The sequence below is a fragment of the Symphalangus syndactylus genome, chromosome 13, assembly GCF_028878055.3.
Source record: "Symphalangus syndactylus isolate Jambi chromosome 13, NHGRI_mSymSyn1-v2.1_pri, whole genome shotgun sequence".
In the NCBI taxonomy this organism is placed as follows: domain Eukaryota; kingdom Metazoa; phylum Chordata; class Mammalia; order Primates; family Hylobatidae; genus Symphalangus; species Symphalangus syndactylus.
In genome coordinates, this window is record NC_072435.2 from 21,797,426 (window position 1) to 21,824,263 (window position 26,838).

Below are 26,838 nucleotides of genomic sequence, written 5' to 3' on the forward strand. Positions count from 1 at the left end.
TCTGAGATATAACAATATATAGATGCTATTGCAAAGTTTAGGAATGTGTGGGATCATTTAGGTATCAAATCCAGATGGTAGACAAGAGCTGAGCACTGAACTCTGGAGCACTCTAGAATTGAGACATGATAGTAGAAAAACACGGAAAGGAATTGGAGAAAGAATATGTATTGGTTAGTAATTTGCTGCATAACAAATAATGCAAAAATGCATTAACTTAAAACAATAATCATTTATTATCTTTTATGGTTTCTGAAAGTCGGGGATTTGGAAACAGCTCTGATGGGCAGTTCTGGTCTGGGGTCTCTCATGAGATGGTTAGAAGGTTTGACTGGCTGCCAAGTTGGTGCTGGCAAGCTGACTCCTCTGCACCTGGACCTCTCCAGGGGCTACTTGAGTATTCCACAACATGGTGGCTGAATTCCTACCCGTACTCGCAAGCAAGTGATCCAAGTAGAAACTACGATGTCCGTTATGACTTAGCATTAGAAGTCACACACACTATCACTTCCTCCATGTTCTGCTGTTTCCAGCTGCAATGGGAAGGGTTCAAATGAGAATCAAAAACTCCCTAGACCCTCCCTTCCTACTTCCCTCAGCCTCAGCTGGTCATGAACCAGCTCTGGGTCTGTGTCAGAAGAGACCACAAGACCGTGAGCACTACTAGGGAGTGAGGATTATTGGGGGCCACTTTGGAGGCTGGCTACTACAATCTGGTCAGACTCAGGGACGCCAGGAGCCTCTTGTCCTTAATCCCTCTGGTTGTCAGGCTGGAGGCCCTTGCAAGGGCCAGGAAGGAGGCTGGCTCTTTTGACCTCTCTATCTTCCACCCCAGCAGAGGAGGGGTAGCCTGAGACCCCTGCCTGACACCAAGAGACAGGATTTCTATCCCAGTGGGGTATAGGGAGTGCAGAGCTGGAAAGGGGAGAAAGTATCATTGCTTCCATATCCAGCAACAGGGGAGGTAGGAAGAAAGACAGAAGAGAGAATTGTCAGGGAGGTCTGGTGAACCCAATTCAGTGTGGATTCGAGTCTTCTAAGAAGGACGGGGTGGGCCAGGTGCAGTGGTTGATGCCTGTAATCCCAGCACTTTGGGAAGCTGAGGTGGGTGGATCACCTGAGGTTGGGAGTTTGAAACCAGCCTGGCCAACATGGTGAAACCTCGTCTCTAGTAAAAATACAAAAATTAGCTGGGCATGGCAGTGTGTGCCTGTAATCCCAGCTACTTGGGAGGCTGAGGCAGGAGAATCGCTTGAACCCGGGAGATGGAGGTTGCAGTGAGCCAAGACCACGCCATTGTACTCCAGCCTGGGTGACACAGTGAGACTCTGTCTCAAAAAAAAAGAAGAAGAAGGACAGGTGACAAATTGTTAAGTCCTTATGACAGCTGGAACTCAACTACTGGATTTGTCAATGTGGAGATTATTGGTGGCCTTTTAGTAAAATGGTATAGATGAAAGCTTGCTTGGAATGAGGTTAAGAGAGATAGAGAAATGCAAAAGTAAAGATGAGGCTATAGAGTTAGTTCTAAGAGGGAGAAGAGAAATGGTGCAGGAGCTGAATGAGATGTGGGTTGGCCAAGCACAGTGGCTCATGCCTGTAATCCCAGCACTTTGGGAGGCTGAGGTGGGAGGATCACTTCAGCCCAGGAGTTCAAGGCCAGCCTGAGCAACATAGGAAGAACCCGTCTCTAACAAAAAATTTAAAATTAGCTGGGTGTGGTGATGCACACCTGTAGTCTCAGGTGTGCTGAGACTTGGGAGGCTGAGATGGGAGGATTGTTTGAGCCCAGGAGGACAAGGTGTCAGTGAGTCGTGGTTGTGCCACTGCACTCCATCCTGGGCAACACAGCAAGAGCTTGTCTAAACAAACAAACAAACAAAAAAGAAACGAAAGAACTCAGATCCCCATCCAAACTATGAGGGTTCAAATCTTGGATCTGTTTATTCAGTAGCTGTTAGACAAATTATCTCTTCCTATGTGGAAAATAAAAAGAATCTCTGAACGTACCCAATCAAAGGGTTATTGTGAGAACACTCTGAAAATGTTTGGTGAGAACACTTAGGTCATGCCTGTATCTTCTGTGAATGTTACATATTGCTGGAATGAGACAGTATTCCATGAAATTCAAGAAGAAAAGTATCAGACAAGTAAGTGCAGGGCTTGCAAAAGAGGTACACTTCTCATTCATTATAGGTTATTACTATTACATTACAATAATCTTATCCATAACGTATAATTAAATATGTAATGCAATAATTATATAATAATCTTATATATGACAAGTAAAGAGACAATCTATAATAAATTTATTGTAGATGTCCATCCCTTACTAGACAATCAACAACACAGTCCCCATTGCCGTTTACCTGAGTGAAGTAAGGCTTGGTAGGGATAAACTAGCAAGAGACTAGCCAAGAAGTCATTGACTGACTGACAGTGAATTCAGTACTTATTGAATGTTGAAGACAGAGTTGCAATACAAAACCACCCTTCAGCCAAAGCTGGTGAAAGCCTTTCTCCTACATATCCAGATCAACATTCAGGAAAACAGAAGATACTATATTATCTGCAATATATTCCTTTGACTTGACATATGGACACTGATCCATTGACAAAGACTCTTTGCTTGGCCACACATTATTTTGTTTGTTTTGTTTTGTTTTGTTTTTGAGACACAGTCCCACTCTGTCACCCAGACTAGAGTGCAATGGCATGATCTCAGATCACTGCAACCTCCACCTTCCAGGTTGAAGCCATTCTCCTGCCTCAGCCTCCTGAGTAGCTGGGATTACAGGCATGTGCCACCACGCCTGGCTAATTTTTGTATTTTTAGTAGAGACGGGGTTTCACCATGTTGGCCAGGCTGGTCTCAAACTCCTGACCTCAGGCAATCTGCCCACCTCGGCCTCCCACAGTGCTGGGATTATAGGCGTGAGCCACTGCACCCAGGCTTGGCCACACTTTAGACAGGCTTCTGAATCTTGTGCTAGGCCCATCTAAAACTCAGCTTCAGGGAAGAACCCTGCTAAGTGAGTTTAGAAGGAACCCTCCACTGTCGACATCTGATCCCCTTTGATATCTGATTGGATTCCTCCTGTCACCCCGGGCTGCCTTCAGCAGGAATCTAGTAAGGTCAGTTTAACCAGAATCACCCTTATCTCTGAAGTTTCCTCTTAGCAATTTTCTAGACACTGCTCCCGGCCCTGCTCCTTGACTAGGAATTACCCACTCTCCCTGCTGTATTCGGGAATTAACCCAACCTCTCTCACCAACCGCAAGCCCCTGTGGCAGTGGTCCCCGTACCCACTGCAGCGATCCCAAATAAAGTCTGCCCATCGTCATTGAGCCATTTTTTTCCTTTAGCATCTCAGAGGCAAATGCCGGCATTTTTTCACTCCCTCCTGCTTTCAACCTTGCAAAATATACACCTCAAAGGCAGCCCAGGGCCTCTATAAGGGGAGCCTTTGGGGACGGCAGTATTTCAAAGCGATTCTAGGTTTGGGATCCAGAGGCTTTTCTTTCACCCCGGGGCAATTCACTGGGATAAGATTAGGGGATGAGAGAAAGGTATGCTATTCATCTGTAAAGTGTTAGCAGGGTCATGGTGAAAGGGGGGCCCTAGGGCACCTCTCTGGGAGATGGATTCTCTTCAACTATGCACCCCATTCCCCATGGGGGTGTGCCAGCCTCCTGGGTTACAAATATCCTAATTTGAAGGTCACAGCTCCAGTGACCTTCAGACCTCTGATTGATCTGGGAGCCTCCAGCCCTCTGGCCCACTCTGGCTCCCCTGGGAGGCTCCCGGGCAGCCATGCCAGACTGAGGGACGCCAGGGGCCTCTTGTCCATAATCCCTCTGGCTGCTGGGCTGGAGGCCCTTGCAAGGGCCAGGAAGGAGGCTGGCTCCTTTGACCTCTCCATCTTCCACCCCAGCAGAGGAGGGGTAGCCTGAGACCCCTGCCTGACACCGAGACAGGATTTCTATCCCAGTGGGGTATAGGGAGTGCAGAGCTGATAAGGCGAGAAAGTATCATTGCTTCCATATCCAGCAACGGGGGAGGTGTTGGCCTCGTTAAGATTTCCACATTCAGGAGGGGGTTGCAGATGCAGACCCCGCCTACACTCCCATCCCCTGCTGGGGCAGGTGACCCAAAAACTCCATTTCCAGCTACAGTGGGAAGGATTCAAGTGAGAATCAAAAACCTCCTAACTCCTCCCTACCTCCCTCGGCCTCAGTATCCCCAGTCTCCTAGAAGCCCTCAGCTTCCTGCACACCAGAGAAGGGGGAATGGAGGGAGGGGCAGAAGGTTCCACCCCATTCACCCTGCAAATCAAACATCAGGGAGATTCCCAGCCCCAGTACAGAGCCAGCTCTCTGGGGGACCAAAAGCCAAGGTCTGCCTGTCCCTTAGGTTCCCCATCACAGGACAGTGGCAGGCAAGTCTCCTCTGGAAGCTTCGTCCCTCCCTTCTGGTGCCGACCAGAAGAATTCAGAGACCTTGCCTAGGGACAGTCAGGTGTAAGCTGTAAATAATATTCTGTCAGACATCAGCAACAGAGCATCCACTCATTCAACAAGTATGTTTCATGCTTGTGCCCTGGGCACTGTGTTAAATTCTAGGAAGTCCAAGGGAGCCGGAGACATGTCTGTTTTCTCCTGGAGTGGATGGAATGGGGTGTGGGAACTGACAAACAGAATCAAGATAACTTTTTTTTTTTTTTGAAACAGAGTCTCACTCTGTCGCCCAGGTTGGAGTGCAATGGTGGGATCTCGGCTCACTAGAACCTCCGCCTCCTGGGTTCAAGGGATTCTCCTGCCTCAGCCTCCCGAGTAGCTGGGATTACAGGCACCCACTACCATGTCAGCTACTTTTTAAGTTTTTAGTAGAGACGGGGTTTTGCCATTTTGGCCAGGCTGGTCTTGAACTCTTGGCCTCAGGTGGTCCACCCATCTCAGCCTCCCAAAGTGCTGGGATGGCAGGCGTCAGCCACCGTGCCTGAAGACAAAATTTTTAAAATAAATGGAGTTAGGCAATGACATGCTTTAGGATCTGACACCAAGCACAGACGACAAAAGTGAAAATAGGCAAATGGGACTATATCAGATGTAAAATGTTTGTGCCTTAAATAACACAACAATTGACAAAATGCAAAGACAACCTATGGAATAAGAGAAAATATTTGCAAATGATATACTGATATGTGGTTAATATTGAAAATATATACAGAACTACAACAACTTAACAACAAAAAAATCAAATAACACAATTCAAAAATGGGCAAAGAGCTTGAATAGACACGTCTCCATAGAAGATATACAAATGACAAACAAGCACGTGAAAAAATGTTCATTATTAATCATTAAAGAAAAGCAATTCAAAACTGCAATGAGATACCAACTCATACCTGTCGGGATGGCTACTATCAAAAAAAAAAAAAAAAAAAAAAAAAGCAAAGTATAAAAGGCAATGTGGGCCGGGCGCGGTGGCTCACACCTGTAATCCCAGCACTCTGGAAGGCCGAGGCGGGCAGATCACGAGGTCGGGAGTTTGAGACCAGCCTGGCCAACATGGTGAAACTCCATCTCTACTAAAAGTACAAAAAATTAGCCAGGCTTGGTGGTGCACACCTGTAATCCCAGCTACTCGGGGGGCTAAGGCAGGAGAATCACTTGAACCCAGAAGGCCGAGGTTGCAGTGAGCTGAGATCGCGCCACTGCACTCCAGCCTGGGTGATATAGCAAGACTCTGTCTCAAAAAAAAAAAAAAAAAAAGAAGGCAGTGTGGAGAAATTGGAACCCTTGGGCACCACTGATGGGAATATAAAATGGTACAGCCACTTTGGAAAACGGTATGGCAGTTCCTCAAAAAATTAAAAGTAGAATTACCTTATGATCCAGCAATTCCAATTCTAGGTATTTACCCAAAATGAAACATGGACTCAAAGAGATATGTGTACTGCCATGTTCCTAACAGCACTATTCACAATAGCCAGGAGGTTGAAGCAAACTAAATACCCATCAACAGATAAATGGACAATGGGAATGTGGTATATGCATACAATGGAACATTATTATTCAGCATAAAAAAGGAAGTGTTGTGATATAACATGACTGAACCTTGAGGACATTATGCTAAGTGAAATAAGGCAGTCACAAAAAGACAAATGTTATTATCTCACTTATACGAAGTTACTGAGTCAAATTCGTAAAAACAAAAAGTAAAATGGTGGTTACCAGGGAATGGGGTAGGAAGCAATGGGGAGTTGTTTTTTCATGGTTATAGAGTTTCCAATTTGCAAGATGAAAGAGTTCTAGAGACCTGATTCATATAATGTGAAAATACTTAACATTACTAAATTGTACACTTAAAATAATTAAGATGGTAAATTTTGTTATGTGGTTTTTACCACAATAAAATAATTAATGAAGATCATAAAACTGGTGAACTTGCTGGTTCCTCAGGAGTTTCTACATAGTAAGGACTTTAGAGGGTAAAGAGAAGGGAACTTGAAGCTGGTTTGTATATTGCTTTATAAATAACTTTGAGGAGACACAAGTTGTCCACATGAAAGACTGGTGGTTAATTATGGAGATGAGGCCACTTACGGCACGACATACATTACTGGAGGGTGACTGAGGCTATTTTAGCTCAGGTTCTCAGAAAAGGCCCCTTCAAGGAAGTGACATTTAAGTTGAAGGAAACCTAAATGATCAGTCAAGCAAAGATCTGAGGGAAGAACATACCAAGAAGTGAGAAGACAATGGAGAGAAATATGTTGGAGAGGGAGAAAGAAACCCAGTGTGGCTGAAGAAGCCAGTGGAGAGGTGAGAGGAGATGACTCTGAGCTAGGATAAGGTTTTTGTAAAGGTAAAAGGTCCGCAGGAGTACAGGAACGCTGCAATTCATAATAACAGCTATGACTAGTATTTCTTTTCTTTTTTTTTTTTTTTTTTTTGAGACAGGGTCTCACTCTGTCGCCCAGGCTGGAGTGCAGTGGCATGATCTCAGCTCACTGCAACATCCGCCTCCCAGGTTCAAGTGATTCTCCCGCCTCAGCCTCCGGAGTAGCTGGGACTACAGGCATGTGCCACCACGCTTAACTAACTTTTGTATTTTCAGTAGAGACAGGGTTTCACCATGTTGGCCAAGCTGGTCTTGAACTCGTGACCTTGTGATCTGCCCGCCTTGGCCTCCTGAAGTGCTGAAATTACAGGCATGAGCCACCACGCCTGGCTGACTGTTATTTCTATCATTATTATTGTCTTGTTGATTTCCAGGGAGACAGACTGAAATTAGGGTGGCCATTACAGGTTGAGCATATCTAATGGGAAAATCTGAAATCAGAAATACTCCAAAATCTGAAATTTTTGAGTGCCAGCCTGATGCTACAAGTGGAAAATTGCAAAGGGTTGCAGTCAAAACACAGTCAAAACTTTGTTTTCATGCACAAAATTATTAAAATTACTGCATAAAATTATCTCCAGGCTATGTGTATAAGATGTCTATGAAACATAAATAAGGCCGGGCATGGTGACTCATGCCTGTAATCCCAGCACTTTGGGAGTCCGATGCGGGCAGATCACCTGAGATCAAGAGTTCGAAACCAGTCTGGCCAGCACAGTGAAACCCATCTCTACTAAAAATACAAAAAAAATTAGCCGGGCGTGGTGGTGGGTGCCTGTAATCCCAGCCACTCGGGAGGCTGAGGCATGAGAATCGCTCGAACCTGGGAGGTGGAGGTTGCAGTGAGCTGCGATCATGCCACTGCACTCCAGCCTGGGAGACAGAGCAAGATGATTCCATCTCAAAACAACAACAAAAAAAAAACAAATAAATTTCATGTATAGATTTGGGTTGTATCCCCAATATATATCTCATTACATAAATGCAAATGTTTCAAAATCTGAAAAAATCTGAAATCTGAAACACTTCTGGTCCCAAGCATTTTGGTTAAGGGATATTCAACCTGTATCCCCTGAGCCTTCAAACCCCGGTTCCACCACTCACCAGCTACAGGCCTGGCCCCTGCCTTGGTGAAGCTTATCGTCTAACAGGGAAGACAGACATCACATCAGAGAGGACAGGATGTTTGAGCAGCAGGGAAGGGATGACCATTCCATGGTGGGCTAGTAAATGTTTAACAACTAGCTTTCAGGGGAACAAAACCACACTTTGTTGAGTCTGCCAATTTCCATGGTGTAAATATTCCCACTGTGGCTGACCTAAAGCTAACAATGTGATATCACCGAATGTGGAGTTGGGAAAAGATGAACAAAACTGGATCTCATGAGGCTGGGGAGCCAGCACTGGGGATACCCCTATTCTGAAGGGGATGGGAGGAAGGCATCAGAGAAGGCTTCCTTGGAGGAAGTGTCCTGAAAAGTGCAGGCAGAACAGGAAGGAATGACAAGGGGAAGTGTTTCAAGCCAAGAGGTCCGCAGCTCCAGGTCCGGCTACTAAGAGTACAGCCTCCAAGAAGTGCAGAAAAACAAGAGCATGACAGCGTTTTGTTTTTTAATTGTGGAACTATATAGGTAATATAAAATTTACCATCTTAAACTTTTTTGTTGTTGTTGAGACAGAGTCTTGCTTTTGTTGCCCAGGCTGGAGTGCAACGAACGGCTTGATCTCAGCTCACTGTAACCGCTGCCTCCTGGGTTCAAGCGATCCTCCTGTCTCAGCCTCCTGAGTAGCTGAGATTACAGGCACTTGCCACCGGGCCCAGCTAATCGATTGTATTTTTAGTAGATGAGGTTTAGTAGTTTATATTTTTAGTAGATGAGGTAGAGATGGGGTTTCACCATGTTGGTCAGGCTGGTCTCAAACTCCTGACCTCAGGTGATCCACCCGCCTCAGCCTCCCAAAGTGCTGGGATTACAGGCATGAGCCACCACACCCAGCCAATCTTAACCATTTTTACTGTACAGATCAGCAGTGTTAAATATATTCACCTTGTTGTGCAACCATCACCACCATCTGCTGCCAGAGCTCTTTTCATCTTGCAAAACTGAAACTGCCCTCATTAACTCCCCACTCACCACTTCCCTCAGTCCCTGGCAATCACCACTCTACTTTCTGTCTTGAGTTTGACTACTCTAAGTACAGTATATAAGTAGAATCATACAGTATTTGTCTTTTTGTGACTGGCTTATTTCACTTAGCATAATATTTTCAAAAATTTCATTCATGACGGGGCGCGGTGGCTCACACCTATAATCCCAGCACTTTGGGAGGCCAAGGCAGGCGGATCATTTGAGGTCGGGAGTTCGAGACCAGCCTGGCCAACATGGTAAACCCCATCTCTACTAAAAATACAAAAATTAGCTGGGCGTGATGGTGCATGCCTGAAGTACCAGCTACTTGGGAGGCAGAGGTGAGAGAGTCGCTCAAACCCGGGAAGCAGAGCTTGGAGTGAGCCGAGATGGCACCACTGCACTCCAGCCTGGGTGACACAGTGAGACTCCATCTCAAAAAAAAAAAAAGGTTTCATTCATATTGTAGCAAGTGTCAGAATTTCCTTTTCTTTTCAGGACTGAACAATATTTCATTGTACGTATAGAGCACATTTTGCTCATCCACACATCCATCAGTGAACATTGGGTTGCTTCCACCACTTGGCTATTATGAATAATGGTGCTATGAATACGGGTGTACAAACATCTCTTCGAGACCCTGCTTTGTATTCTTTTGTGTGTATACCCAGAAGCAGGATTGCTGAATAGATGTCTAGTCTGTTCTGCACATTACTGTTGTCCCAGCATAGTTCCTGGCATTCAAGAGAGGCTTGAGAAATACTGAACTGTGTTTAGAATAAATGTTTAGAATAAATGCCTGGGGGACAGGCATGGTGGTTCATGCCTGTAATCCCAGTACTTTGGAAGGCTGAGGTGGGTGGATTGCTTGAGCTCAGGAGTTTGAGACCAGCCTGGATAATATAGAGAATATGTTAAATAAAATAAAAATAGCCACTGGATGTTGGCACATGCCTGTAATCCCAGCCCTTTGGGAGGCCAAGGCAGGCAGATCACTTGAAGTCAGGAGTTCGAGACCAGCCTGGCCACGTGGGGAAACCCCATCTCTACTAAAAATACAGAAATCAGCCGGGTGTGGTGGCAGGCACCTGTAATCTCAGCTACTCAGGAGGCTGAGGCAGGAGAATCACTTGAACACAGGAGGCAGAGTTTGCAGTGACCTGAGATCCTGCCATTGCACTCCTGCCTGGGCGAGACAGAACAAGACTCCATCTCAGAAAAAAAAAAAATGTAGCCAGGCATGGTGGTGCACTCTCATGGTCCCAGTTACTTGGGAGGCTGAGGCAGGAGGATCACCTAAGTCCAGGAGGCGGAGGCTGCAGTGAGCTGTGATTGAACCACTGCACTCCAGCCTGGGCGACAGAGTGAGACCCTGTCTCAAAAAAAGAAGAAAAAGAAAAATTTCCTGGGAAGAATTACACCCGCCAAGAACTCTATACAGCCATGCATCCCTAAACATGCTTAGAAGTGCGCTGTTAGACAATTTCGTCATTGTGTGAACATCCTAGATTGCACTTACACACACCTAGTTGGTAGAGTCTACTGCACACCCAGCCTCTATAGGACAGCTGGTTGCTCCCAGACCACACACCTGGATAGGATGCTGTGTTCTGAATACTGTAGACAACTGTCACCCAGTGGTATTTGTGGGTTTTTGTTGTTGTTGTTGTTGTTTTTTTGAGATGGAGTCTTGCTCTGCCACCAGGCTGGAGTGCAGTGGCATAATCTCGGCTGACTGCAACCTCTACCTCCTGGGTTCAAGTGGTTCTCCTGCCTCAGCCTCCCGGGTAGCTGGGATTACAGGCACCCGCCACCATGCCTGGCTAATTTTTGTATTTTTAGTAGAGACAGGGTTTCAAACATATTGGCTAGGCTGGTCTCAGACTCCTGACATTGTGATCCGCCCGCCTCGGCCTCCCAAAGTGCTGGGATTACAGGCGTGAGCCACTGTCCCTGGCCAGAGATAGGATCTTTAAAGAGGTAAATAAAATGTGGTCATTAGGGTGAATCCTAATCCATATGCTGCTTTCCTTTTAAGAAGAGGAGACCAGGACACAGACACACACAGAGGGACAACCCTGTAAGGACATGGGGGAAAGGCAGCCAGATATCAGCCAAAGAGAGGCCTCAGAAGGAGCCAACCCCAGCAACACCTGGATCTCGGACTTTTTGCCTCCAGAACTGTCAGAAAATACATTTCTGTTGTTTAAGCTACTCAGTCCGTGGTACTTTGTCATGGCAACCCAAGCTAACACAATTCAATATCTGAAATAAAAGAACAATTCTGAATTGATTTCTTACCATAATAAAGGAGAGAGAGCTCTGCTAACCAGGCAGTCTCTCTGTGCAGAACGGTCTGGTTTTATGGAGGGTTTCGGGGCAATGTGGAGTTCAGAGGTTGTGGGGCTTTCACAGACATCAAGGGGCTGACATCATCTGCAGGACCGTGATTTCTCGAGTGGGACCCTTGTGGATTGGTTGGCACTCAGAGACGTGTGTATCAGAGTGAGTCCCTCCTAACCAAGTGATTGTTTGGCATGCAAAGGCGCGTTCACTGAGGCAGGCTGCCATGGGTCAGTTGTCCAACTTTAAAACTGATTCTGATAGCTCCCTGTTTCCCTGGCTGCTGACTAATCCATCTTTTCCCAAGCTTGTAAGAACCTGCTTATTCTCAACTGTTTTGACAATTGAGGCCCCAAGAGACTGTCAGCTCTGTGAAACGTGAAGGAGATATAAATTGTTCGTTTAAATGCATTCCTGGATAGGGCGCGTGACTGGCCTAATGTGGGCACTTGGTGCATATTGAGAATTATTATTATTCTGCACTCAGTACACATTTGGGGAGTGGTCGTCTGGGCTCCCTGAATAAGAATGGCGGGGTCAGAGGGTGTGCATGCTTTCAGCTTTACCTACAAGCAGAAGAAGGAGAGCTGGAAGAAGGTGGGGCCAGGACAATCAGGATAGAGGGTCTATGAAGGGACAAGAAGAAAGCATTTTTGAGAAGGAGGAAGAGGTGAACTGTGTTGATTGCCACAATGAAGCCACGTAACCTGAGGACAGAGGAGTGACCGTTGGATCTGACAACATAGCAGATTTTGAGCACAGCTGTGTCGTGGATAGGAGGGAGGAAGAAGCCTATTTTGAAGAAAGTGGTGAAAGAATGTGATCTTTTCATGCCTTAACCTCTTCTTCTAATAAGAATAGCAGTCCTGTTGGATCAGCACCCACCCTAATGACCTCATTTTAACGTTTTTTTTTCTTTTGAGATGGAGTCTTGCTGTGTCGCCCAGGCTGGAGTGCGGTGGAGCAATCATGGCTCCCTGTAGCCTTAATCTCCTGGGCTCACGGCGTCCTCTCACCTTAGCCTCCCAAGTGGCTGGGACTATAGGCATGTTCCACCACACCCAGCTAATTTTTAAATATTTTTGCAGAGATGGGGTCTCCCTATGTTGCCCAGGCTGGTCTCAAACTCCTGGGCTCAAGTGATCCTCCCACTTCAGCCTCCCAAAGTGCTGGGATGATAGATGTGAGCCATCACACCCAGCTTTTGGGGATGTAAGCATGATGATGCATCTGCCAATAGTTTACTCCTTATTGTTGAGGAATATTGATTGTAAAAATACAAAACAATTTCTTTATCTAATCAATTGATGAACATTTGGGTTGTTGTCAGTTTGGGGTTATTATAAATAAAGCTTCTCATCACAAGAAAGAAACACAGCCAGGCGCAGTGGCCCACGCCTGTAATCTCAGCACTTTGAGAGGCTGAGGCGGGCAGATCACAAGGTCAGGAGTTCGAGACCAGCCTGGTCAACATAGTGAAACCCCGTCTCTACTAAAAATACAAAAATTAGCCGGGCATGGTGGCAGGTGCCTATAGTCTCAGCTACTCGGGAGGCTGAGGCTGGAGAATCGTTTGAACTGGGGAGTTGGAGATTGCAGTGAGCTGAGACTGGGCCATTGCACTCCAGCCTGGGTGACAGAGTGAGACTCCATCATAAAAAATAATAATAATAAAATAAAGAAAAAAGAAAAAAGGGGTAAAATTGGCAGCAATAGGAAATTGATTGGCTGAACTTGGGGCAGACAGGAGCACTTAAGAACTACAGCTTTGTCTCTGCCTGGGACGACTGACAGGGAACAGGTTTATGTGTTCAGTGAGTAAGCAAAGAATTTCAGGCAAAGCCAAGGGCCTCCACTCTCTGAGAAGAAAAAAAGCAATTCCAGAGAGGGAAGAAAGGCTGACTCAGCAGGTCAGGGTCACGAGCATCTCAGGGGCCTTCTCCCCTTGCTGCACCTACTCCCTGAGAAGGGTGAGGTCTTTAGAGAGGCAGACAGAGGACAGAGAGGGGGACGAGCAGACGCAGCCTCCCCTGGCAGCATCCTGACTCACCTTCCGTGGCCTCCCTCCTTGCTCCTACTCAGAGTGGGGACAGAGGAGATCTGTGTCTTGCCTGCCTTGACAGTTTCTGCAGCTTTCTGCTGGGGTCTGGCTCTTCCCAGGCAGCCCAATGTACTTATGACCAGTACGTTTTTGGAAAGGTGACCTTGGCTGTATGGGAAAGGGGCAGTGAGGAAGCAGATACAACAAGCAAATGGTCATTCTTGAACAGGGAAGAGATGACAGAAGCTCGGCAGCTAAGGAGGGTGGCATGGGGATGGAGGCAGTGGGAGACAGGTGTGGACAAACCAAGGTTTCTGTTGGAGATGCAAGTGATGGATTTGAGGGGGCAGAAGGACCCAAGACGTCCCAGCTTTCTGACCTGGTGAGTGGGTGGGTGCTGGCATCCTGAGCACATCTGATTAACACTGAAAAAGAAACAATTCAGAGTTTGGAGTCAAGGGACTGAGACGAACTGGAATCAGACTGAAGTGGAAATGTCCAGTGAAAGCAGGATTCATGCGTGACCAGAGACCCGGACTGGATGTACAGGAGACATTGAGGAAAAGATGGCGGATCTGGCACAGGGTCCAATCCGAGGTGTTGAGAAAGGAAAGTGAAGAAGAACAAGTGCAAATGGATCTGGGAGGTCTAGCCAGCACCCACAGAGATGAATTGGAACCTCTGTCAGTCTCTCATGGCCTGTGAGGATGGGGCATTTTGCAGGAGACCCTGGAGCCCTCCAGTATGAGCTAAAAACATGCAAACAGCCCAGGAGAAGCTAGTGGTGTAACCACCCAAAAGTTTCTTCCTGTGTGCTGCACAAATAAAGACCATGGTATGGCAGTAAAGAAACAATTTAATTGACATAAGGCCAGCCATGCCATACAAAAGATGGACTTATTACTCAAATCAATCTCATCAAAGGCTTGTAGGTTGGGGGTTTTTCAAAAGTAGTTTGGGATAAGGGGCAGGGGTGGTTATGCAATGGGTGGTTGCTGCTGATTGGTTGGGTCAGAGGTGAAATCATAGGGAGTTGAAACCATCCTCTTACATTGAGTTGGTTCTGGGTAGGGCCACAGGAGCCATCGTGGATGGACCTAGGTGGAGCCATGGGTGTCAGACATGCAAAAAACCTGAAAAGATATCTCAAAAGGCCAGTCCACAATAGCGATGCTACCTGCAGGACCTCCAGAATAATGGCTGGCAATCTTTAAGTCTACAGCTTAGCAGAATTCAGTCTTCTCTCCTCCCCTACTCTGGTGGTCTCTCGTTAGCTTTACAAAGGCGGCTGAGTTCTGGGGAAGGGTTATTACTTAAACTATAACCTAAATGTCTCTCAAAGTTAGCTCAGCCTAAGCCCAGTGATAATTAAGGTAACTTGAAAGCTAAAGGCAAGAGGAGGGTTGGCTAGATCAGATCTCCTCCACTGCCAACATTTTCTCACTGATATAATTTTTGCAAAGGTGGTTTCAGTGGGAGCTGGGAATGCCCCCATGGGCCACAAGGTGAGCCAGCAGCTGGCAGGGACATGCATGAGCTGCATAGCACCTGGTCCAACTGTAACCTGTAAACACACACACGCACACACACACACACACACACGGCACCTGGTCCAACTGTAATCTCTAACACACACACACACACACAGCACCTGGTCCAACTGTAACCTCTAAACACACACACGCACACACACACACACACACACATACACACACACGGTGAGCTGGCAGCTGGCAGGGACATGCATGAGCTGCATAGCACCTGGCCCAACTGTAACCTCTAAACACACACACACACACACACACACAGCACCTGGTCCAACTGTAACCTCTAAACACACACACACATACACACACACACAGCACCTGGTCCAACTGTAACCTCTAAACACACACACATACACACACACACACAGCACCTGGTCCAACTGTAACCTCTAAACACACACACACATACACATACACACACACACACACACACATACACACACACACAAGGTGAGCTGGCAGCTGTCAGGGACGTGCATGAGCTGCATAGCATCTGGCCCAACTGTAACCTCTAAACACACACAAACACACACACACAAACACACACACACACGGCACCTGGTCCAACTGTAACCTCTAAACACACACACACACACACACAGCACACACAGCTGCCGCTCCACCTATGCGTTCTCGATCCGAGGCAAACACCTCTGGTGGCCAAGTCCAGCCGAGAACCGTAACAGAAAGTGGACTCTGAAACATCACTCTGGTTCTGCCAAGTTGAGCACAGCACTGAGCCACCACAGGCAGCATTCCAAGCCACACCAGTGGGTAAAATCTCTACTGTGTCTTTGCCTAGAGATCATTAAATTGCCAAATGATGATATTCCCAGATGAGTGATGTGGATGTTCCTACAAGGGGGCCATTTAAAACTGGAAGAGTTGGACTGGAATGGAGTTAGCTTAGGTGAGGACTAGAACGTGTGTATCTCCGAAACTCTGGGGTCATATACTCCTTGGGAAGCCAAGCCAAGAGGCAAAAATGTGTTCCCAGCATGGAGGATGAGCTTACAAGGTAGGTGTCATTTATTTATGTACTTTTTTTTCTGTTTTTGTTTTTTTTTGTTTTTTGTTTTGAGACACAGTTTTCCTCTTGTTGCCCAAGCTGGAGTGCAATGGCATGATCTTGGCTCACTGCAACCTCTGCCTCCCAGGTTCAAGCGATTCTCCTGTCTCAGCCTCCCGAGTAGCTGGGACTACAGGCACCCACCACCACACCTGGCTAATTTTTTGTATTTTTAGTAGAGATGGGGTGTCACCATGTTGGACAGGCTGGTCTCAAACTCCTGACTTCAGGTGATCCACCTGCCTCAACCTCCCAAAGTGCTGGGATTACAGGCATGAGCCATCGTGCCTGGCCTATTTATGTGTTAATTTTTAAAAATTATTTTTAATTGTCACAAAAGATGTATAACACAGGCTGGGCATAGCGACTCATGCCTATAATCCCAGCATCTTGGGAGGCTGAGGTGGGCAGATCACCTGAGGTCAGGAGTTCAAGACCAGCCTGGCCAACATGGTGAAATCCCCATCTCTGCTAACAATACAAAAATTAGCCAGGCGTGGTGGCACGTGCCTGTAATTCCAGCTACTCAGGAGGCTGAGACGGGAGAATTGCTTGAACTCAAGAGATGGAGGTTACAGTGAGCTGAGATTTCACCATTGCACTCCAGCCTGGGCGACACAGCAAGACTCTGTCTCAAAAAAAAAAAAAAAAATATATATATATATAAAATATAAAATGTACCATCTTAACCCTTGCTTTTAAAAAGTGTTGGAGACAGGATCTCACTCGTTACTCAGGCTGGAGTTCAGTGGTGTGATCATAGCTCATTGTAGCCTCAAACTCCTGTGCTCAAGCAATCTTCTTGCTGCCTCTGAGTGTAGCTGGGACTTGAGAGGCACACACCATCATGCCTGACTCAGGTTTCAATTTTCTGTAGAGATGGGGCCTCCCTATGCTGCCCAGGCTGGTCTTGAACTCCTGGGCTCAAGTGATCCTCCTGCTGCAGCCTCTCAAAGTGGTGGGATTCCAGACATGAGCCACCGCGACTGGCCCTGTCTTAACCATTTTTAAGTGTACCCTTTGTCAACGAAAAGAGTCAAATGCTGCAAAATATTTGAAGAGATGTATTCTGAGCCAAATATGAGTGACCACGGCCCGTGACACAGCCCTCAGGAGGTCCTGAGAACATGTGCCCCAGGTGGTCGGGGTACAGCTTGGTTTTATACATTTTAGGGAGGCATGAGACTGGGGGGTGCTTTCAGGCTATAGGTAAATTTAAATATTTTCCAGTTGACAATTGGTTGAGTTTGTCTAAACACCTGGAATCTACAGAAAGAAAATGTTCAGGTTAAGATAAAAGATTGTGGACAAGGTTGGTTGGTTGGTTTGTTTGTTTGAGACAGAGTTTGGCTCTTGTTGCCCAGGCTGGAACGCAATGGCGTGATCTTAGCTCACCACAACCTCTGCCTCCCTGATTCAAGCGATTCTCCTGCCTCAGCCCCTCAAGTAGCTGAGATTACAGGCACATGCCACCAGGCTCAGCTAATTTTTGTATTTTTAGTACGGATGGGGTTTTTCCATGTTGGTCAGGCTGGTCTTGAACTCCCTACCTCAGGTGATCTGCCTGCCTCGGCCTCCCAAAGTGTTGGGATTACAGGCGTGAGCCACCACGCCCAGCCCCAAGGTTCTTTTGAAGTCTTATACTGGCTGCTCTTAGAGACAATAGATGACAAATGTTTCATATTCAGACCTTTAAAAGGTGCTAGACTCTTAGTTAATCTCCTCGGGATTGGGAGGGCCTAGAAGAAAAAGATCTAGCTATGTTTATAGAGATTCTTTACAGATGCGAACTTTCCCCCACAAAGGACAGCTTTCAATGGCCATTTCAAAATATGGCAAAGAAATACGTTTGGGGTAAAATATTTTGACTTTCTTCTTCGTCACGTAATGTTATACCAGAGTCAGATGAGAAAGTAAGTTACGATATATAGGGTTAAACAAAACCTATCTGATGAGAATTTATGGTTTGCAGGGCATGATTTCCCAGACTCCTTACATAGGACTTTGGGCAAGATAAAAAAATCAGAGCTTAATCCTCAAGTTCAGTGACATTAAATACATTCACATCTTTGTGCAACCATCACCACCATCGAGCCCCAGAACTGTTTTCAACTTGAAAAACTGAAACTTTGTACCCATTAAACAATAGCTCCCCATTTCCTGTGGCTCAGCCCCTGGCACTTACCATTCTACTTTCTATCTCTATGAATTTGACTACTGTAAGTACCTCATGTGGAATCATACAGTATTTGTCCTTTTGTGACTGGCTTCTTTCATCTAACATAATGTCATAATGTTCATCGATGTTGTAACAAGTGTCCGAGTTTCCTTCCTTTTTAAAGCTAAACAATATTCCATTGTATGGGTAGACCATACTGGGTTTCCATTCATGTTTTAATTTCAAGACATCATCTCCAGAGACAATTGCCTCACCCAATTTTTAACCAATACATTCCTAATCCCTAGAAAGTGTCTGATGTAGTTTTTGTTTGTTTGTTTTTTGTTATCGTGTGTGTGTGTGGTTTTTTTGTTTGTTTGTTTTTTGAGACGGAGTCTCGCTCTGTCATCCAGACTGGAGTGCAGTGGCACAATCTTGGCTCACTGCAACCTCTGCCTCCCAGGTTCAAGCGATTCTCCTGCCTCAGCCTCCCAAGTAGCTGGAATTATAGGCAAGAGCCGCCATGCCCAGTTAATTTTTTGTATTTAGTAGAGACGGGGTTTCACCACGTTGGTCAGGCAGAGGTTACTGTTGATTTTGAGAACAGATTTTGTAGAGTGGCAGCTAATCCTGGTTGGAGGGAACTGAGGAGAAAATGGGAGGGGAGAAATGAGTCTGTGGGGGCAGTGAGTACAGCCAGCTCCTCAGAGGGGACGTGGCCTCTGCAGGGAACTGGAAGATTGTCATTCCTGCCGCAGCATGGAGACCCAGGATGGGAGCAGAGAGAGGTGAAGCTGGGCCAGCTGGCAAGGCTGGGTTTGGAGGGCCTGAGGCATCACGTTGGCTACTTGGACTTTACCCTGATGGGCAGGCAGCCCTGGGGGACCCGGAGCAGGAGGAGGAGATCACACAGTGAGGCTTTCTTTTTGGCCAGTGTGTGTGTGTGGAACGGGTGGAAGGTGACTAGATAGAAAAGGAAGAACGTTTAGGAGGCCACAGCAGATGCCCAGGGAGAGATGGTGGCAACATGGACGGAGTCCTGGGGACAGACCCCAACTGACAGTGCTGATAGTGGGAGATGATCAAATTTCTTTGGAGAGTTACAGAAATTTTGAGACAAGTGGGATGAATTTTCTGGCTGAAGCTTGTGCTTCCTGAGGAGAGGAAGCTTCAAAACATCCACATGGGCTGAATGTGCAGAGGGGATGCTGGCCCATGACACCTAGGAATGCTCCCTTGATACCCGAGCTGAGATCTCGTCACTGCACTCCAGCCTGGGCAATAAGAGCGAAACTCTGTCTCAAAAACAAACAAACAAACAAAAATCCCAAAAACCAAAAACCAAAAAACCAGGCCTCAGTGAGCCCCATGACTCACAGCAGGCTCCTAGTCCTGTCTGCATTTTAGAAAGGTCACCCTTGCCTAGGTTGGGGAAATGAAAGGAAGTAGGAAAAAGTGGAAGCAGGGAGACCAGCAAAGAGGCTGGCACACTTGCTGCTGTGGGCTCCCCAACCCCACCCCAGAAATTCATATGTTAAAGTCTGAGCCCCCAGACTACATAAGGATGTGACCTTATGTAGAAATAGGGTTGTTGCAGATGTAAGACGTTAAGACGAGGTCATACTGCAGTACGACGGGCCCTAATCCAGTACGACTGGGGTCCTTATGAAAAGGAGGAATTTGGACACAGACGTGTACACAGGAGAAGACAACGTGAAGATGAGAACAGAGATCAGGGCAATGGCCAATGGAGGCCAACGATGGCCAATGACTGCCAGCAAACCCCCAGCAGCTAGGGGAGAGGCCTGGAACAGATCCTTCCTCCCTGTTGTCAGAAGGAACCAGCCCTGCTGGGTTTCTGGCCTTCAGAACTGTGAGACAACAAATTTCTGCTGTTTAAGCCATGCCGTTTGTGGCACTTTGTTACAGCAGCCCTAGCAAACTAACGCATTTGTCTAGGCAAGAGAAATGAGTCACTGACCATGGAGGTAGGATCAGATTAAAGAGAAGGCAAGAATCAAGAGTGATTTAGGAGAGAGGTGGGAAGCTAAAGATATATTTGGGAGATAGGACTGATGGATTTGAGGCTGAGGTTAAGACAGAGAAGAATCAAGGATATTATCCAGATTCCTTGCCTGTAAAACTGGTGGTACCATATTGGGAGACTGAGAAAACTGGAAAAGTACCAAGTATTTTTAGGGAGGTGAAGGGATGAGCTTGATATCAATTTTGAGGGTTTTTTTGAGTTTGAGATATCAGATCCACCCCAGTGGAAAGTTCAAGTAGTATCTGAATACACAGTTTAAGAGCCCAGAAGAGAGTTTGCGGTTGAGGATTTCAGGTAGGTCTTAGAAGCCATGTGAGTAGCTAAGATCTCTCAGGAACCCAGGATAGAGAGCAAGTCCAGGGCAGAGTCATGATGAATTCAACGTTAAGGCTTTTACCATCCAATTGAGAGGACAAATCTCAACACACAGAACATTTCAAAACCAAGAGAAGTTATCTAACATCCTGAGACAAAGCTGTGGCCTGGATTCATTCACTAGCTCACGTTTTCTCCTCTATACTTTCTAGTAATTTCTCAATGGCATGACTTTCCCAGCTTGGTAATGTACGCATCCAACAAGGGGGCACACCTAGAAGGCAAAGATCGAACCAGCAAGAAATGAGACTATGTGCTTGATATGGTTTGAATTTGTGTCCCCACTAAATCTCATGTCGAATTGTAATCTTCAGTATTGGGGGTGGGCCTGGTGGGATGTGTTTGCATCATGGGTGTGGATTTCCCATGAATTGGCCTAGCACCATCCCCTTGGTGCTGTTCTTGTGGTAGTGAGTTCTCATGAGATCTGGTTGTTTAAAAGCGTGTAGCACCTCCCCTGCAACTCACTCTCTTGCTCCTGCTCTGACCATGTGACGTGCCTGCTTCCTCTTTGCCTTTCGCAATGATTGTGAGCTTCCTGGGGCCTCTCTAGAAGTCGAGCAGATGCCAGCACCATGCTTCCTGTACAGCCTGCAGAACTGCGAGCCAATTAAACCTCTTTTCTTCATAAATTACTCAGTTTCAGGTGTTTCTTTATAGCAGTGTGACAATGGGCTAATATAGTGCTCAAATTAGAGTGTTTATAATGTTGTGACTACAGCAACTTGTCCATCTGCCCGTTCATCTTTCCATCCAGAAAAGAATATATACTTCATGAATGGACTGGTGAACCTAGAAAGGCAAGAGCAGTTTGCAACAATGCAATTAATTGATTATTTGTTTGTTTGTGTTTCCCATGAGGGTCCATGGGTCAAATCTAGCTGCCTGTGTTTTTTTTTGTTTGTTTGTTTTTAGAGGGAGTCTTGCTGTGTTGCCCAGGCTGGAGTGGAGTGGAGTGGCACAATCTTGACTCACCGCACCTTCCGCCTTCTGGGTTCAAGCAATTCTCCTGCCTCAGCCTCCTGAGTAGCTGAGATTACAGACACCTGCCACTACGCCCAGCTAATTTTTTTTTTTTTTTTTCTATTTAGTAGAGACAGGGTTTCACCATGCTGGTCTGGTCTTGAACTCCTAACTTCAAATGATCGGCCTGCCTGGGCCTCCCAAAGTGCTGGGATTACAGACATTAACTACCATGCTCCTCCCACTGCCTATGTTTTTTTTTTTAAAGAGACAGAGTCTTTCTCTGTTGCTAAGGCTGAAGAGCAGTCATACAATCATAGTTCACTGTAGCCTTGACTTCCTGTGCTCAAGGGATCCTCTTGCTTTAGCCTTGCAAGTTGCTAGGACTACAGGCTTATGCTAACTTTTTAAAATATTTATGTAGAGGTCAAGTTTTGATACGTTGCACAAGCTGATCTTGAACTCCTGGGCTAAAGCGATCCTACCTCCTTGGCCTCCCAAAGTGCTAGGATTACAGACATGTGCCATCATGCCTAGCTAATTTTTCTATTTTTAGTAGAGACAGGGTCTCTCTATGTTGCCCAGGCTAGTCTGGAACTCCTGGGCTCAGTGATCCTCCTGCTTTGGCCTCCTAAAATGCTGGGATTATAGGCATGAGCAACTACAACCGGCCCCACTGCCTGTTTTTGTATGGCTCATGAGCTAAGAATGGTTTCAGTATTTTTAAATGGTTGAAAACAAATCCAAAGAAGAATATTTTTGATGTGACAAAATCATCTGAAATTCAAATTTCAGTGTCCCAAAATAATGTGGAACATAGCCACGTTCATTCACGTACATATTGTCCATGACAGATTTTACACAAAATGGTAGAGCTGCATAGTTACAACAGAGACTGTACAGCCCACAAGCCTAAAATAGTTATTGTCTGGTCTGTTCCTGAAGTTTTGCTAACCACTGCACTTGATTTTAAGTTCCAATAGAAAAGGCATCAATTTGGTTCAATACAATATCTCTTACACCTCGCACCATGGCTGGCATGTTAGATATGTTCCTGTGTATTTCTTACATAAATGAATGTGGAGCTGAAGCTTGCCCCGTACTCCTCTGGCCTTACTGTTACTGCTTGTTCACTTCCCTGCTACTCCAGTTGAGTATAAGGTCCTTAATGGCTATGATCATGCCTTGCGCATCTTCTCTTTTACAGAATCTTACCCAGGGAAGGGGTCAGTGAATGTCTGAATGGGTTGGTCCAAGCATTTTGAATCCAGGCAAGTATATTCTTCAGTGAACCCTGGACAGCTCATAAAACCTCATCGTGGCTCAGAGGAAACATTCCTCTATACTGTGGACCTCTATGTTTTCATTCCATGTACTCCAAAAACTCTCCTAATTTACCTTCATTTTGAAGCAGTTAACAAACCCACAATCTTTCAGTTCCTGCAAATAATTTCTTCTCACTCATTCCTTTGTAAATCACTAACAACACTGGCTAACATTTATTGAGAATTTACTATGTGCTAAGCACATTACATGCATTATCTAGTAGAAGCTTAAAAACACACAGTGGGATGCTCTTTCTTGATTTATTCAGATAGGCAAAAAAGATGGCTATAGGCCAGGCACACTTCAGACCAGTTTAGCATCACAGCAAAGGGAACGATCTTTCTCATAATTCCCAAGGAAAAGTCCCAGGTAAGTAAGTCTCTGACTGGCCCATTGGAGTCATGTGCCCATTCCTGAACCAATCACTGTGGGCATAGCAATAGGATGACGTGACCAGGCCTAGGTCAGATGCTAACCAGTTCTCCATAGGAAAGAAGGCTTCTGTGGCAGGAAGCCTGGGGAAGGAGTGTTGGGCAGAAAAACTACAGAGATCTGCAACAACATAAATTATGTTCATGAATACTGATGAGATCAATTCTATCTCTGGCATTTTCAGTTACTTAGGCCAATAAATTCTCCTTTTTATTTAAGTCAATTTGAGTTTAATATCCTTTTCCTTCTAACTAAAAGCAAGTGAATTCATTTATATATTTTTCCCTCTCCATCAGAATGTAAGTTCCATGAGAACAGATACCAAGTCTATTTTGTTCCCCACTGTCCTCCCCTTGCCTAAAACAGTGCCTGGCACCACAGTAGCTGCTCAGTAAATATTTGCTGTTTTGTGATTATCTATTTAATGTCTGACCCCAATCCCACCAGGATCATTTCCATGCAGCTCAACGATTTGTTTTGAACTCATCTGTGTATCTCCCAAGTCCCTAATACATGTCTCACACATAAGGGTCCTTAGAATACACTGAAGAATAAACAATGTCTCTTCCACTGAACTCTAAGAAACAGGAAAATAGAGACTGTGTCTGTTTTGATAGTAATTATATCCTTGGGATCTAGCACTGTTTGATATGTAGAAGTGCCCCCCCATCATTATTGGTTGAATAATGACTAAATACATTTTAATATGGTAAGGATGCATAAAGTTTATGTCACCAGTGTTTGAAGCAATTCCTGAAGTGAAAACTTATGAATTCATGGGGTCTGCAGAGGTTTACATAGACAACTTTTGTTCTTTTGCAGAGACTCCATCCAAGGACAGATGTTGACACATAGAAAATTCTGCATAAACCATTGGTGGAGGAATAGAAGGCTTTAGGGCTTCAAGCAGTCCTTCCCATCCCCCAGCCAGGGTACGCTGACGTCAATTGTTCTGGCTTATTCTCTTTCAAAAACTCTTAGCTCTTGTTAGCTACAGAAGCAGGTTCAGTTTGTTACCATGGAAACTGCAGCTGGAGTGGGGAAGGGGAGGGAGGCTGAGGAATGGTCAGACACTGGAATTTTCCAGCTCTGGAGGCAGATTATGTGGGATAGAAATCCGAGACCAGCAGCACACAGTCAGCTCTCAATAAATAATAATTATTTTATTTATTTATTTATTTTTGACATGGAGTCTCACTCTGTCTCCCAGGCTGGAGTGAAGTGGTGTGATCTCTGCTCCCTGCAACCACCTGCTCCCGGGTTCAAGCAATCCTCCTGCCTCAGCCTCCCAAGTAGCTGGGACTACAGGGTAGCACCACCACACCTGGCTAATGTTTTGTACTTTTAGTAGTGGCAGGGTTTCACCATGTTGGCCAGGCTGGTCTCGAACTCCTGAGCTCAGGCAATCTGCCTGCCTCAGCCTCCCAAAGTGCTAGGATTACAGGCGTGAGCCACCAAGAGGCCTCAATACATATTTTTTGGGGTGACAGTGAAAATATTAGAACTTGGACAAGTAACCTCCTATCTCTGAGCTTCTTTCTGCACTTATAAAATAAAAATAATCATTCTACTGTGTAAGAGGTTTCAATTAAGATGATATAAATACAACACTTACCACAAACTTTATAAATCACAGTTTCTCAAGTGTAGTTTTCTGACCTGCTTTAGAATTGTTTGGAAGTACTTATTTACAAATTCCAGGTACCGTTTTCTTTTCTCCTCCAGTTCTTTTTCTAAGAGGAACACAATCGTTTTTCCCCCCCACCTTAACATGTCTTCTAAGTTGCTAGATAAAATATAGGACACCCAGCGTATCCAAACGGGACATACTTACGCTAACAAATTATTTGTTTAGTTTATCTGAAAATCACATTTGACAGGGTTATCCTGCATTTTTTATATACTAAATCTGCAACCCTACTTTTCACACTAGGTCACTCTGAGACAAATCAAAAGTTGGTGTTATTAGCTAATCTATTCGATTAACGGTAGGTAACTATTAGCGAATCTATCCATTAACAGTAACTCAGGGTGCCTTTTTCAAAGACTCCAGTCATTTGAGAAAAATTCAAAGAGCATCCATTCCACACCAATTACCATGCAAGGTGCAGAGGATACTGCACCTACACTCACCAGTGGCTGCCCTCTCAGAGCTTTCATTCTGATCATAGAATCATACATCTTTTCCCCACAACGAAATCTTGGGAGGCCGAGGCAGACGGATCTCTTGAGCCCAGAAGTTCGAGATCAGTCTGGGCAACGTGGTGAAACCCCATTTCTACAAAAAAAAAAAAAAAAAAAATTAGCTGTGTGCAATGGTGCGTGCCTGTAGTCCCAGCTACTCGGGGGGCTGAGGAGGGAGGATCACTTGAGCCTGGGAAGTTGAGGCGAAGTGAGCTGTGATCACATCACTACACTCCAGCCTGGGTGATAGAGCGAGACCCTGTCTCAAAAAAACCGAAAAGACCAAAAAACCGTATGAAATTTCAAAATATTCAAAATATAATTAAATATAATTCTAAAACTGAAATTTAATAGAATTCTAAAACTTATTTTTTTAAAAATTACCTCACTGTCTCGATCACAATGTAAAAATAATGTGTCCAAATGCACATTTCTCCAAGCTCTATCACAGACCTTTGGGTATAGCTGACGGGCGTCCCACGTTTGACCCGTTCTCCTGTTTCCCAGTCGGCCGTGAGCTCCCTGAGGACAGGGCGTGTGTCACTTCACGCACGGTTTCCCAGGCGCCCTTGCTCAGGGCCCTGCACGGCGCGCATGCGCACTACCCGCGACCTCGTTGACCGGAAATACTTCTGCCTGGGTCTCACCACAACCCTCTTCTGTGACTGGAGCTCGACTGAAGAGAGCTGAGACACTGAGGACGTAGTCAATGGAGGCCATGGTTCTACTGACCAACTCCTTAAGAGGAATCGGGAGAACAAACCACAACGGCGAACGGGATAGATTCGAAGGCGGGTGGGGTGCATGCGCAGAGGGCCTCGAACTCTGGCACCATCTTGGGCCCCCGCGGGCTGGACGCTCGGCCTCTCCCTGTGGTCAGCCAGGTTGGTGGGCTCGCGTCCCGCGCCTCTTCGACACACAGACTTCCAGTCTCGGGGAGATACCGCCGATGTCCTCCAGACGGCAGTGCTGGGGATTCCAGTCAGCGCCAGGCTGCAGGCCTCGGGCCGAGACCCAGCCCGTCGTGGTTAGGCGTTACCCAGGTGACCTGACAATTACAGGACTCATCCGCCAGACATGGTCTCTTCTCTGCGGTGCCCCACCGACGGCTTCCAGCTTTGCAGCTAGAGTCTTCGAAAAAGGCGAGCAACTTCCCAGAACGGCTGCTGAAGTCTGGGGCCCATCCCCTTATCCCTAGTGCGCCCATTCTACGCTAGCGTTTCTCAGAACTTGCTATTTCCGATTATTAGCATTGATTTGACTGGGGAAAAAACCTGTGAGACGCCTAGCACGGAGTATAGGAAATGGCTTTCGACA

The 26,838-nt window shown here is 45.9% G+C and overlaps 1 long non-coding RNA gene across 1 annotated transcript; it reads right to left on the reverse strand.

The window, feature by feature from the left end:
- Window positions 1–510: 510 nt before the first annotated feature.
- On the reverse strand, window positions 511–26,515 carry LOC129461204 (uncharacterized). Its single transcript, XR_008650420.1, has 3 exons — window positions 25,975–26,515; window positions 25,471–25,615; window positions 511–533 (listed from the first exon to the last, which is right to left on the reverse strand). It is a non-coding gene; the product is annotated as an uncharacterized lncRNA (long non-coding RNA).
- Between the last annotated feature and the right edge of the window lie 323 nt (window positions 26,516–26,838).